This window comes from Melanostigma gelatinosum, assembly GCF_949748355.1.
Source record: "Melanostigma gelatinosum genome assembly, chromosome: 8".
NCBI lineage: Eukaryota > Metazoa > Chordata > Actinopteri > Perciformes > Zoarcidae > Melanostigma > Melanostigma gelatinosum.
This window is the reverse complement of record NC_136641.1, coordinates 14,718,082-14,724,314: the sequence shown is the minus strand read 5'-3', so window position 1 is coordinate 14,724,314 and position 6,233 is coordinate 14,718,082.

The following is a 6,233-nucleotide window of genomic DNA, read 5'->3' as shown; positions in this document are numbered from 1 at the left end:
CACACGTCTCCCAGCTCTTAGAAACACACACTAAACCGGGAGCTTTTTCAAGCCTGTTGGGAAAGCTGCTGAGTTCTTCCTTCAAATTGTTGCGTGAATATCTTCAAGTAAACCCTGCAAGACAGAGACAAAACATTGCATTCATATTCAGTCAAAGGAGGGAAATGATTGTGATGATGTTGCTACATTTAAACTTTCTCAAGAAGAATGTACGTTGGTTTCTGTTTGTTTGATGAGAGACATTTAAATATGAAAGTTAGAGGGTCCCCTTTACTACAGAGGGACGAAACGGACCAACATCAAAGAAGTAGAAGCCTCACAGAAGTGTCTCAGAGCACCATTGAAAGGACTGTCAGAGCAGTTGTGGCTGATTAAAGAGCTCTTCCTTGTAACCCTAACCACTGCTAATACTTGCAAAGAGTACTGTAATTTCTCTTGAGAACATGAAGTGTTGATTACCTGTAAAACTTCTGATAAAGCATTTTGCTCAATTAGGCTCACAAGGCAGCAAAATGCTGCAAACATGAAAGAAAAGCTAAAGTGAGTAGATGTGAAGATTTCCACAGTCGGTGTGAAAGTTTCCAGTGATCAGATACCAGGTTAAACCTCAGAAAGTACAGATGTCTGTAAATGGTCTTTTTCCACAGCCGCTCGACCCGAGTAAATTAATTCGGCAATGTTAATCAAACTCAGTGGTGAACTCCGGCCGCCCAGTTTGTACCTGTATATGGTAAGAACATCCCAAAAGCCAGACAGCAGAGCAACCATGTAATCTGCTCAATCTGCCAAAGAAAAGCGTCATCTTTGTTATGGGCTGAACTTTGACATTTAAACCAAAGAGTCCTCGAAGAATATCCAGCTAGCCTGGTCACGAATTACACACGCCTTCATCAATCATCAAGCGCATGTTTATCAGCGTCTTGCGACTTAAGTTGTGTTCAACGGCTCCATTAGTCAACAGAAAGCTGCAGTTGGAAGTCTGCGATCCCAACCATTAAATATGGATGATGAACGATGGGCCGGTTGAGTGTAAATAATTCATACGCGGAGGGATTGCCGGCCGTACTGGAGTGACTTCCACACATCTGCAACAAAGAGCACATAAATATGCACAACTATGATCGTGATTATCATCAGCGCAGGCATCAGCCGGCAGTATTACTCAGTGCATAGTCAACCATTCAGGCAGGGTGATCGTTTTAAATTGCCCCTCTGAGTTATCCTCTGCCAGCAGAAGGTGCAACTGAATGCATCAGGTTTCCTCTGACATGGCAACATCCCCGCAATGCTCATTCACTGTATGGGTTTGTGGTGTGTGTGTGTGCGTGCACACTAGTGGACATCTTTCTGATGACATCTTTATCTTCACTTCTCCTCACTCTCCATCTGTCCCTATCGGTATTATATCTCCTCGGCCTTCTGGCAGCCAATGATCTGGGTGGCTGCATCAGAGCTGTTTAAATAAGACACCTGCAAGAAGTCTCTCTGCCGCTAATATAGACAGGGCTGGTGTACCAATTACAGATGCAATTAAAGCCCAAAGTCACCATTCGTTTTTTAAGCAGTTGAACTGAAAGGAAGAGAGCGTGCTAATGCTTACCAACAACTAAAGCTGCTCTGAAGGAATGTGTCTGTCCTGGGAGGGTACCGGTGAGGTAAATGGAAAGTACCAAGTGCAGTCTGGGACAGGGTATTAACTCACTTTGCATCTTAATTTACAACTCAACACACATTACTTTACAACGCCACACGTGGGACTTTCAAGGGCCTCTGCCATGGCTTGGGTTACAGCACTCTTCGGTATGAGGCTCTCCATAAGGACCACACATGTCTATGCTGGCGCCTGAAATACGCTGTTCACTGCCAGACGGGCTCAGTCAAAGTCATGGCAGCGACTCTGGACTTTTTTTCTCCTTCAATTTTAATGAGCAAAGCCCACCGCGACCACTGGCGGCTCATCTAGTGGCTCACAGCGGCTTTTATCTCTTTTATAAGGCGGCCATTAACACTCACGTCGAGCCTGTTGTCTCTCCAGGCTCAAAGCAAATGAGTCTGACATGCGATGCTCGTGACTGTCAATCAAATTGGAAACACAATGGGCAGATATTAAACCAACTGAGAAGAGGCTCCTGAGGAGGAATTCCAGTTTAGCTCAGACACATGCTAAAACACACTCAACGCGTAATGCCACACTGCAAGAAAACTTTATTGTGAAATCATATGACCCATAAATTGTCTATCACATTATACGGTAAGTGATTTACAAAATAGGAAACGTTATATCGTTTCTTTTCTGGAACTTTTAATGAGATGAATGTCTGTTGACCTAAATACTTGACTAATCAAGGTACTGCATTGTCAATCCTGTAAATGTCATATTTACACAAAGCAGTCCTGTCATTGGGACCATGACGGTCTGGTGCTGCAGAGCAACACATATCAAAATGATATTTACCTTGACAGAAACTCGTCAGCAAAATCTCTACCAGTTGACAAATCTGCATTGTGTATTGTGATGATGTTCTTTTTTTGTTTTGTTTGATCAATGAATTACATGCCTGTTACAATGTCCACGAGTTCAGGGTGATTTATTCAAATAGCTTCTTTTTTTTTGGTCAAACCAACAGCTAAAATCCCCAAAACATTTAATTCAAAATTACAGTAACAAAAAAAAAAAGCAGCATATCCTGACACTTGAGATGATAGAGCCAGCGAATGATTAAACAATTCATTAAATGCTCAATTGTCAAAACTGTCCTCATCTTCTATCAACTACTCATTTCCGCAACCCAGTGGGGACTACTATAGTGAGGCTAAAAAGGTAAAAGGCTAACAGGATGTGGGGAACATAAAGGGGGAAAAACAACAGGCGATAAAGAGGGAAGTTGCCCTTTAAACAGGAGCTTATTCGCCAATGTCCCCAGGGCAAGGAGTTCCCATGAAAGCCACATACCGGACAGAGTTAACACAGTACATCAAACACGTTCAACCTCATCACTGTCTCTCTCACCCTCCCAGTTTACACACACACACACACACACACACACACTCACACACAAACAGATATAATACACACAGCAGGCTAGAACAAACTTTGTGTTTCACTTTCTTTCTCTCTATCTGTCTCTCTCACCCTCCCAGTTTACACACACCCACACACACACACACTCACACACACACACACACACACACACAAACAGATATCAGACACACAGCAGGCTAGAACAAACTTTGTGTTTCACTTTCTTTCACACTCTTTTTTATATCTTTTATACACTGACAAAAACACACACACACACACACACACACACACACAGAAACACATCAAAAGCAAACCATCTCTCGCACCCAAACCGCATATCCCCTTTCAACGAAAGAATGTCGAAAGGAATTTCCTGACACCAGTAAAATGACCAAGCAACTGCCCATGTGGGAAAACGTGGTAAACCACAGTCGAAGATAACAAAACCAACGCCGCAGCTGAACCTGGTCTCTCTCTCTCTCTCTCTCTCTCTCTCTCTCTCTCTCTCTCTCTCTCTCTCTCTCTCTCTCTCTCTCTCTCTCTCTCTCTCTCTCTCTCTCTCTCTCTCAGTAAACTGACTGGTGCACGTAGCACATGTCACACGTCACGATTATTGTCTGTTGGTTTTTCCAGCAGTGCTGAGAAGTGAGCGTCTGACGTGCTGCACCCTGCCTGCCCTCCAGGCTTCTGTGAGGCTCTTGCATGGGGGGGGGCAACACCTGCAGCTGACTCATCCGTTCTGAAACGTGCAGTGGAAATCATTGTGACTCCTTCACTTTATGACAGAAAGACGCGATTTCTATTTGATTCTCTAAACCCGCTGAAGGCCACACACTTGTTTTTGCCAGAACCTCTTGTCATTTGTGCTCAAAGTCTTAAGACAAGGAGAAGAAGAAGAAGAAGAAGAAGAAGAAGAAGAAGAAGAAGAAGAAGAAGAAGAAAAGCCCTGTATTCCTTCTCCACTCTCTCTTACACAAAGACAAACAAAAGTACACATGTCTCACATCTCCTCCACAATCTATAAAACACACAACATATTGTAATCCTATTTGTGTCCGCCACTTTTTTTCATCTCTTACTTGATGGGGACACACACATAATCCCTTGGAACCAAACTGACGCTGGAAAATGAGGCAGGCAGACAAAGGAAGAGCCACGTTGTGTGTCTGTCTGAACGTGTCTGTCTGTGTGTGTGTGTGTGTGTGTGTGTGTCTGTGTGTGTGTGTGTGCGCGCGCAGACAGTGCCGCTTTTGCAATCGAGGGGGCCGTGTACATGAAAAGACTGAATAAAAAGTGGTGAGGGGGACAGGAAGGGATTGTAGTTGGTGGGAGCAGAGTTTCAAACAGAGAGAGATGGAAGGAGGGATGGAGCCAGGGGGGCCGGCTAGTAGAAGGGGTGAGAAAAAAATGTGTGTGTGAAAGAGAACAAGAGAGAGATAAAGAGGGGGGGGTACAGAAAAAAACGGGGCTGGGAGGGATTTTGCCTGATAAAATATGTGCCAATGTTTGTGTGAATGAAAGCAGTGACTATAGATAATTGTTTGCCGCGACAAAAGCAGCTACAGTTGTGGAGAGGAGAGGAGGGGAGAGGAGAGGAGAGGAGGGGAGGGGAGAGGAGGGGAGAGGAGAGGAGGGGAGAGGAGAAGAGAGGAGAGGAGAGGAGAGGAGGGGAGGGGAGAGGAGGGGAGAGGAGAGGAGGGGAGAGGAGAAGAGAGGAGAGGAGAGGAGAGGAGGGGAGGGGAGAGGAGGGGAGGGGAGAGGAGGGGAGAGGAGAGGAGGGGAGAGGAGGGGAGAGGAGGGGAGAGGAGAGGAGAGGAGAGGAGAGGAGAGGAGAGGAGAGGAGGGGAGAGGAGAGGAGGGGAGGGGAGAGGAGGGGAGAGGAGGGGAGAGGAGGGGAGAGGAGGGGAGAGGAGAGGAGAGGAGGGGAGGGGAGAGGAGGGGAGGGGAGAGGAGGGGAGAGGAGGGGAGAGGAGAGGAGAGGAGAGGAGGAATGCTTTTAGTGGTTGGATAATGTTGAAAACACGAGGTGATTCCATTATGATAGGAATAGTTTCCGTATGTCCAGTGTCGCAGTGGGACCGGGTGCAGAGGAGCAGAGCGAAGAACTGATTCACAGTAAACCTGTTAATATGCTCTTATTGCTGAAGAGAGAGAGAGAGAGAGAGAGAGAGAGAGAGAGAGAGAGAGAGAGAGAGAGAGAGTTGTGCAGCTCAAATGATGAATGAATTGGTCAAGAAAATGAATCGTCAGCTATTTTGATCATCGATGGTTCAAACATTCCGTTATTACACCTTCTAAATTGCAAGGATCTGCTTTTGTCTTATGTGATAGTTAACTGCAAATATTTTGGTTCTGGAATGTTAGTTTGGACAAAAGGAGCTTCGATGGAATCATATCGTGAGACACAATTATGTTGTCTTAATTGATCGTAACAGTATACAAACTCGAATTTCTCAGAAAATCGGATTATTTTGTCTTAATTAAATGATAAAATGGTCAGTTATTTTCATTTAAGTATTTAATTCACACAAGAGTACAACCATGTGGTTTTTCATAGATAGTCTATATCGACGTTGTCGTATCGTTATCGATTCTAGGATGTTGTGACAGACATTTACCACTTTTTTCTGACTTTCTTTTTCTTTTTTTTTACATCAAACAATTAATTCAGAAAATGATCAGCGGGTTAACTGATGATGGAACAAATAGTCAGTTGCAGCCCTTCATATAGTTTCAGGTTCACTGAGAGAAGGATTTCCTCATTTTCTTCTCACTATCTTCATCTGCTTCTGCGCAACATTTTTCCTGAGCTCATTCCGTCCACTTTGATCAATTTTCTGAATTTCCACATTTTTGTGTATTTGAAATTGTTTTTTTTTGTTCTTTTGAGTTTAACATAGAACTTTTCAAAGTTGAAAAGGCAATCCAAACCCATGCAGCACCAGCACAGTCATGTACGAGCATGTGCAAATGAAATATGTATAATATGCAACTAAAGCTGCTCTGACTACTTGGTTCAGGACATGTTGCTTCCCTGTGGGGCTTCAGTGCTGGGCGAGGTTTTGAAATCTGATGAGAAATATCTCATGCTGGCCACGAGAATCAAACACACAATGATTGTTCTCTTAGGGGAACTCAAGGCTCAAAACACAACAAGGACTTTTGTCCAATCCAGGTCAAGCATGGGAGAGTGTAGGTAGCACACACAGAG